A 9,261-nucleotide genomic window follows, 5' to 3' on the forward strand; every position below is an offset into this window, starting at 1 on the left:
GTGTCAGGGGGTTGCGGGGAGAGGAGGGGAGAATCAGAGAGGTGGTGCTGCTGGTGATCAGGGAAGGAACCAGCCCATGGCAGAACCACAGGTGGCCTGGGCACCTCCCAGGACGAAGTGTGTTGGTGTGTGTGAGGCATGGCGCGGTTCTGTGAGCTGAGAGAGGCAGGGCCCCCCAGGCTAGTCCTGACCCGTCCTGGAACTGGACTTTTTGTTCTTTCTTTTTATTTTTTATTTTTAGACAGAGTCTCGCTATGTTGCCCAGGCTGCAGTGCCATGACTAATTTAGAGTTGCCATCATAGTGCACTGCAACCTCAAACTCCTGAGCTCAAGCCATCCTCCTGTCTCAGCCTGTTCAGTAGCTGGGACTACAGACGTGTGCCACCGCACCCGAGTTAGGGTTTGTTCCAATAAGGGAAATGGTATTCCATTACACAGCTTAGATTCCTAAGCCTCCCATTGGAAAGTGGATTAAGATCTCTTCTCCCCAAACCAGTGGCATCCACAGTTAAAATAAGAACCCAGAGTGGTCTTGGTCTCAAAGAAACCCAAAACCTCCACCTGCCAACAATGGGGTGGCGTCAGGCTAATCCCATCCCAAACCAGCCTGTTAAAAATAACGATTACCTAAAGAAAACATTGCGGAAAAAGAAGCCCGACTAATCTGTGCTGGACTGGAATACGTGCCTCTTGTTCTGACCTACCTCCAGGGTGAAATGCGCCACCTCTTCCTTGCATTGTTGCCCCGTTCTGCTCATTCACGTGCTCACTCAGCAGACACCCAAACAGAGCGTTTGGGGTTTGCCCAGCTGTTCTATTTCCAGGCTGTTCAGTTCATTTTAGGCCCCGCAGCCTCTGCTCACAGCCGGGCGAGGTCCCTCCCCCTTCCCTGCCTGCTTTTTCTCTCCCGGCTGGCTCTGAGGCTCCTGCTCCTCGCTCTGCCACTCTCCCTGTCCCCCTCCTTCTCCTCCTCTTCGTCTTCCCCTTCTCAGCTTCTGAGATCCTGCTTTCAGTGTTCCCCTGTGCTTCCTCTCACCTCCCTGCCTCCTTGAATCCCATTCCCAGGAGCTCACAGGTGTGTGTAGAAAGGACTGGCCCTGGGGGAGGGGAGAGAGGGGAATGGAAGGTGGGGCCAAGGTGCCCACACACAGGGAGCAGACTCCCGAGCAAGCAGCTGTGTGCGTTTCCCTCTGGCCTCTCACTGCTTCAGGAAGCAAGCATACGGGTGCCACTGTTTCCGGGTCGTCAAGGGGGAAATGGGCATGACAGTGAGTTGTCTCATGAGCACTGGTGTCCCAAGGCCCTACGTCGAGCTGGACCCGCCTCCACCCTCTCAACCCCTCTGAAAAAGGGCTTCTAGTGCTTCTGTTGTGCAAGTCATGCCTGCCAGGGCAGGGTCTCTCAGTGTCAATGTGGAAGGACACACACTCAGCACTGTTTCCTGCCTGGGTCTAGAGCCGCTTCACATATTCCACCTCCATTTACTCCTCTGGGCAAAATCTAAAGATGTATCATTATCTCCATTTCACAGACCGTGCTTAGAGAGGTTAAGTCATTTGGCCAAGGTCACGCAGCTCACAAGTGGCAAAGCCAGTGGAGCCAGAAATAGCGGTCTGGCCGTGGACTGGGAAACGACAGGAATCGACGCTAGTGGTGGTGCTGGTGCCAAGGGGCTGGCTCCTCACTGTGGCTGCGTCTGGCCACAGAGCCAGTGTAGAAGCATGGTCAAAATCGGCCTGTGAAATCTATCTGTGAGATCTCCATCAAATTACTCTCTGGTTTCTTCGCCTGCAAAATGTGAGTGATTAAAAAAAGCCCTTACCTCCAGGGGTTGTTCTGATCCATTGCCATGTCGGGGTTAATGCCCTCTGACTCTGGAGGAACACCCAAGTCCACGAGAGAAAGTCGGAAGAATGTTAGCCCCTTACCTTCAGTGGCTCTTCAGGAGTTCCAAAGGACCCATCCATCCACTTTCTCACGTAATTATCATCCCACCTTGAAGGAAGACGGGGAGGCTTATTCCCATTCACAGATGTGGAACTTCAAGCGCAGTAATAGCATGGGATCGGCTCAGACGTCTCCCTGCGGAAACAGCCCTTGCCGCCTCTTTTTCTTTGTCAACTATGTGGCAGTAGTTTCGTCCAAGAGCGCAAACCTGAGCACCTAACTAGCACTTGGAGAGTCGGGGTGGGTGGGAGGCCCACAGAACACCACTAACGCAGACTGAGAAGGAAGAAGAATGGAGACAGAAAGGACCCGGAACATGAACCCCGCGCTGTTCCACGTTAACTGTGACGCAAACTGCAGCTACTAACATCGGGAAAGAAGGGCCCAGATGGCTGAAGCCTGGAGAGCTGAGGGGATGAGGACTGTGGAAGGGAGCACTGATGGTGAGGGTGGTGTGGGTGAGAGGAGACTTGGCTGGCTCATGGCGGTGGGATGGTAGAGTGACAGGCCCAGCATCCCTGAGAATTATTCTGGACAAATCTTACAACCCAACCATGGACCTGAATGACAGAGGTGAACAACAGAAGTCAGCAGAGGGCAGCTAATTCATTCACTCCTTATTCATTCGCTCATTGCTTTGTTCACCTTTGGGCTCCTGAGCACTGAGCAGGGGTTGGAGGTAAAAACATGAATAAGGAAAGCATCCACAAATGAGTAAACAAGCAATAAATTAGCACTGTGCAATAATGGAGGAATACGCAAGGTTCCGTGCGAGCATAAAGGACAGAGGAACTCTATCTGGGAGAGCCCAGGAAAGATTCTCAGAGGTGACAGTGGAGTGGGCCTTGAGGGATGAGTAAGAGTTTGCCAGGCTGAGGACACAGCAGTGGGACGTAAGAGGGGAGCACAAGGAGAGGGAAGATTTCCAGACAGAGGCAGCTTCTGTTGCATATCCCTTTGGATTTCTCTTTTGTGCTCCATGTCCTTGTTAACTGGAGCCAGGCCAGAATTCCTTGTATAGCCCTGGCCTCTAATTTGACCCACACAAGGAAGTTTTGGATTTCTTCCTCTCCTAATCCAGTTGCCTATCCTGCTTGGAGCTCTCTGGTGCTAGGACTTCCCATCACAGAGAACAAGGCTCTCACTCTAAGAGTTGACAGATGGTCAACAGTTCTATCTCCTAGGAAACATACATGGACCCTCAATTCACACTAGAGTGCTAATGACTAACACAAGATACTTTCTTGTGCATAGATCAGAAAATGAAGAATGTCACCTCTGCGAAGAGAGCAGAAGGACCCTGGAAATGTGTGTGTATGTTTGGGGGCCAGTAAGCAAGGGGACAGTAGTCAGCGAGAACCTCTGGCAGGGGTGGGGAAGAACCCGAGAAGAAAGTCCTGTGCAGGGAAACCCAGCTTGTCACCACCTAGCACTGAGGCCCAGAGGGAGCCTGGTATCAGCGGAGCCTTCTTACCTCCCTGCTGCCCTCAGCATCCTGTCCCCGGGCTCCCTGGGAGCTGGCTGCCATCTCTAGTGGGGTCCTGAAAGAAATGAGGTCCCTAATCGATCTGCTAGGAGTGCAAACAGTGTCGTCCCCTCACGGGAGGAGCGGGTCCTGGGCACACAGAGGGATGCTGGGAGAGGGCTGATGGTGACTCCTGTTCCCTGGTACTGTGGCTGCCTGGTGCAGTGAGAGGATGACACAGACTGGTCTCTCAGCAGCCTAACTAGGAGGGAGGCCCCAGGAGCAGCTTTACCGTGGTGGCAGCCCTGGTGGTGGTGGCTGTGGCAGTGGCACAGTTCTGCTTCTCATGGGAGCTTAGGAGCCGGCACCCCAGGGAGGGTCACCGTGGCAACAGCTACTCTGGGAACAGATCCTCCGGGCCTCCAAGGCTGGTCCCTGGTCTTCCCGAGGGGCAGCTGGCAGGCCTGGGCCAGGTGTGGGGAGGAGGTGGGGCACCTGTCTCTGAGCCGCCGAGCCTCTGGGGCCCGAGGCTGAGGCATGGAGGAAAGCTGGTGTTTGTTTTCCTTCGTTCCCTAAGAACATCTGATCACTGATGCTGGATTTGGAGTGAATCGTCCTTGGACCAGGGGCTCAAAATGAGGAGCTGAGGGGAGGGGAGCTGAGGGGAGTCTCTAGGGATCTTGCAGGTGGCCGCTGGGCCTCAGGCTAAGGAATCCTGGGCTCTGGTCCCTGCTGAGGTCTCCTAAGGAGCAGTCTCTCGGGGTGGCCAGGGTCTGTGAGCTGAGAGCTCAGGGTGCCCTTGGTGTCAGTGGCAGGCTGGAGGAGCCCTGCAGTCCCACCTGAGGCCAGAGCAGGCCCAGGAGGCTCTGAGTCCAGGACGACTGGAAGCGGTGGGTGGAGTGGGGTGCTGACTCCAGGTGGACACAGGACCAGGTTCTCTTTTCCTCTTTCCCACTCCCCGACCTCACTTCCCTCCCTCCTTCTCTTCTTCACTCTTCATCACCCCCTTTGCCTCTCCCTCCTCTTCCTCTTTCCTTCTTTCTCCCTCTGCCTTCTTACTCTTTCTTCCTTTCCCAGCACCTTCTTCATTCATTTCAGCATTTCGCTGAGCGCCTACTCTCCATGCAGCACCAGGCTAGGCCCTCGAGGGGGAGCTGGGAGGAACCAGCTCCTCTGAGCAGCTCACTGCTGCTGGAGTGGGAATTTGACAAGTACCACATACCAGGTAGAAAATGGTAGGTTCTAAAAGGAAGAGAAGGGAAGAGCTATGGGAACTCTCTAAGGCTTCCTCATTATTCCGACAGTTTCTCAGGCAGGAAATGCATAATATAAAAAGAAGAGCTTTCACGTTATTCCCCAAGGACTCCCAGGAATGCCCTAGAAGTGAGGTGCAAAAGCCAGCTGGAGACAGAGCCTGCAAGGCATAAGAGAGGATGGAATTCAGCAGCTTCTCACGCCAGGCCTATCTCCTGCCCATTCATTCATTTGTTCATATTTACTGAGCCCCTACAGGCCTAGCAACTTACAGGGAAGCAGGAACTCACAATTGATAGTAACAGAGGACTGCAAGTCCCTTCAAGAAAATGCACTGGCTGCAGTGATGGAAACTGACAGAGGCAGAGGGGCATGGATGTGTGAGGGGGGAAACGCCTCACCAACAAAGTGACATGTACAACCAGGCCTTCTCAGCCACGAGAAGGAGGTCAGGTGGGGCTGGGCTGGGTTAAAGTAGTCCCTGTGAGGGGACAGCAAGTACAAAAACAGTGAAGGTGAGAGGGCCGGGGATGTGTGGGAAACTGACAGGAAGGTGAGCTGCTGGTCCCAGGGGCTGAGAGCAGAGGCATGAATGGGTCTGCAGAGGCAAGAAGGGCCTCACGAGCAGCAGGGCCTCACAGGCCCTCCTAAGGAGTCTGGATTGTACACTCAGTGGGAACCCAGCCATTGAAAGTGTTCTAAGCAGGGATGACATGAATCTGATCCAGTTTCCATTGCAAGACACTCTCTCTGGTGGCTGGGTGGAGATTGGTGGCAGAAGGGCGGATGGGACCCGGGGATACCTGGGAGGAGGCTCCTGCAGGAGTCCAGCTGCAGGAGTGGAGTGAAGAGCAGGAAGTGGGAAATCCCTAACATGTATTTCAGAGCTAGAAATGTGGAACTTGGTAACAGGTTGGAATATGAGTGGGAGACTATTTTTGTCTATTGGTCTTCTGGCCTCTCTCCCTGATTAGAATGTAAGTCCTATGAGGGCAGGGATCCTGTTGGTCTTGTTCACCACTGTTTCCCCAATGACAGAGTATGGGTGTTTACTTAACATTTGATGCACGAAAAATGAGTGAGTGAATTAAGGAATGGGAGGATGGTTTTGACAACATCTGTTTCAACTTCAAGGTGGATGCTCGCCACACACTGAGAGGGGGACCAGGGAGACAAAAGGGTGGAATCACAGCTCAGCATCAGGGAGCCATGAAGACACCTAGGGACAGCCACACAGGCAAATCAGTGAGCAGGGAGAGCATGAGGAGGGGGTGTCTATTTGGGTCCCTGTTGTATACCCAGCATATAGAGCAATACCTCAGACAGAGATGCCACATGTGTTTGCTGAATGAATGAACAAATGAATGAATGGACCTGAGAGAGGATTTCTGGACTGGGACTATAAATGTGGATGTCACCAGTAACTGGAAGATGTTTAAGGCAATGGGAGGGAATGAGGTCACCCAGCAAAGAGTATGTGGAGAGAGAAAAGGAGCAACCCCTAGCTCCACCAGCAACCAGAGCTTGCTAATTTCAGAATCCAAGACCCTAACTCGGCTGGAAGTGGAAGCCCACATTTCTGGTAGACTTGATTTGAATGGCTATAGTAAGTGCTTGCTAATCCTGCTCTTCCAGGGATCCTGGAGAAGCAGGTAAATAAGAGTGGGGAGTGGAGAAGCCCCCATAACCCTGTGGGGAAAGAAAGGAGAGGCTTCCAGTGCCAACATCAGAAGGCCTCTGACCCCTTTGACTTGCAGCTGCAGCCATTTGGCTCCCTCTCCTCAGGTCCTAAAGCTGGGCCAGGCCCAGCTGAAGCTGTCTGGGAGACTGTCCCCAGTGTCCCAGGCAGCCTTTTAGTGTGATTTTGCATTTTGAATGTGGTTACCATGGCCCCAAGTGACTGAGCCAGCTCATGTACCACCTCTTGTGTGTGTGCCAGTGTGTGCACACAGGGCTTGGTGCCAGGAAAGAAAGGGAAGTGGTCACTGCAATAATGCCACAGGGACCCTACGAGGGTGGGCACTGGATGGCATCACAACCCAGGTCCAGGACACCCCCTCGTTCCAAGCTAGAGGAGCCACAGATGTCTCTCTGCCCTGTCCTACACCACTGATGGGCTGGGAAGAGGCAGAGAAGAATTTGAAGAAAATCTTGCTAGGAAAGGAAAGGAGTTTAGTTGAACTCCGTTTGGAATACCTGTGTTCCCGACCTGCCTCCCCCACTAACTAGCTGTGTGTGCCACGTGAGTCAGAAAGTCTTAGGATTGGAAACAGTCTTCTCATTCCACCTCCCACGCCAAGCAGAAATCCTTCCCACAAACCCTGGTACAGCACATGATCATCCACTGTGTCTCCAAACATTTTCAGGGAAGGGAACTTCACTACCCCGCAGGGAAGCCTATTTCTATTTGGTAATTTTGTTAGAAAGCTTCTTTTTCAGAAAGCCTGGGAGGACCCACACCAGATGTTAACAGTGTCACCTCTGCAGAGGAAAGTGGGACTGAGGAAGGGTGACAGGGGATTCCCTGCTGATTTAGTATGGGGATGGTTTCTAATACCTTGTGTTAAATAATGTTTGTTTCTTTGAGACAGAGTCTCCCTCTGTCATGCAGGCTGGAGTGCTTTAGTGTGATCATAGCTCACTGCAGCCTCAACCGCCTGAGCTCAGAAGATCCTCCTGTCTTATCCTCCAGAGAAGCTGGGACTATAGGCACATGCCATCACACCTGGCTAATATTTTCTTTTTCTTTTTGTAGAGATGCGGTCTCACTATGTTGTCCAGGCTGGTCTCCAACTTTTGAGCTCAAGCAATCCACTTTCCTCAGCTTCACAAAGTGTTAGGATTACAGCATGAACCACCATGCCGGCAGTATTAAATTTATAATAGCAAGTGAAACAACAGAAAATAAGTTTCTTATATATATACCTACTATGTACCCACAAAAATTACAAACAAAAATTTCATTTTAAAAATGATTTTAAAAATTTAAGCCCAACCTACCTTCCTAACACGCCACTATTAGTTCCAGATCTGCAATCAGAGAATAATCTAAACCCACTTCCCCACAGGCACCCTTTAAACACCAGGTAGTTGAGATCAGGTTTCCAAGACGTCTCCAGCTTGAGCGGCTCCTCATATAACTTGGGTTCCAGAGCAGTCCTACCCCACTTACCCGCTTGTGTGTGTCAGAGAATAAAATTCCAGTGGCGTCGCAGAGGGAAGGAACCGGTCACTGAGCTGGGTATTACCTCCTGCTAATTAATGAATGAATCCAGAGAGGACATCCCTCCCCACTGTATGTGTATGTGGGGTGGGGTACACACACATAAAAGGGAGACAGAGTTGAATGACTCACTTCCCCAAGCCTTGCTTTTCTTATCTATAAAAGGGGAAAACAGTATCTTTGCTATGAGAATCAATTGCAGCTAAGGAAGTAACATTAAAAGCACAAACTCCTACACTGGGGGTTATAACTCACAAGCCCCATTCAGTTCAGAGAGTGGGTAAGAATTGGACGCACAGAGCCAGACTGTTTAAGTTCGAATCCCAGCTTTGCTACTTAGTGGCTGTGTGACTTTGGAGAAATGGCCTGACATTGCTGTGCTGGTTTTCTCCTCTGTAAAACAAAGGTAATGATAACATCAATCTTGGAATGTATTTTATAAGCATGAAATGTACCGCCTAGCACTCAATAAACGCTCGCTGTTTGGTATAATCGTCCCTACTCTTACTCCTTCGTAAGGAGATAAGGACTTCACTGAAATGAGGTTGATTCACTGAAAAGTGAGGACATCAAACCAAACTGGTCATCTGTTCCTGGAGTGAGTTGCCCCCAGATCCTCCCCTCTCCGCCTAGCAATGGTTATGTGCTAGGCACTGTGCTCAAGGCTTTTAGGCACCGACTCATTTCTCCTCATAGCTCAATGAGGTAGACGCTTCTGTACTCCCATTTAAAAGATGAGGAAATAGAGGTTCAGACAGGTTGAGTAACTTGCCCAGGGTCACACCACAAGGAAGTGATGGAGTCAGGACCCAAACCTGAGTCTGCCTGACTCCAAAAGTCTGTCTTGTTCTTTTAAACAATGTCCTGCTCTTTTCACCAGCTCCCTATTTTGGGCTCGACTCCAGCTTGGGGGACAGGAGGAAGCCAGAGCCCTTTCTTGCTTGACAACACGGCAGCCTGCTGTCTCTGTGAGGTGGGGAGGAGGGGTGGCCTGCTGCCTCTCTCGCCCACCCCTCTGCACTCTGCACACTGCTCCCTCCTCTTCCAGCAGCCTGAAAGGGTCACTGGGGACCCCAGCTGCCACCCCTTCAGTCCCCTCAGGACCACTCTGGCATCTGGTACCCCTGCCGCTGGCTGGGTTCTCAGCCCCTGACCATGAAATGGTTCCACATCGATCTACAGAAAAAACAGCCACTTTGGCCGTGGGCCCTGATGCGTAATATCGTTATGGAGTCAGCAGTGCATCCCGTCCATTATCGCCTGGCCAAGCTTTTCCGAGGCCAGGCTGGCTGCAAATGGCTTTCTCCTGTCTAGCGGGCCACAGTTGCTGTTTGCCCTCCACTACTGGAGGAGAGATTTTATCTTTAATTG

The sequence above is a fragment of the Aotus nancymaae genome, unplaced genomic scaffold (assembly GCF_030222135.1).
Source record: "Aotus nancymaae isolate 86718 unplaced genomic scaffold, 86718_ANA_hifiasm-v0.15.2.pri h1tg000007l, whole genome shotgun sequence".
Lineage (NCBI taxonomy): Eukaryota > Metazoa > Chordata > Mammalia > Primates > Aotidae > Aotus > Aotus nancymaae.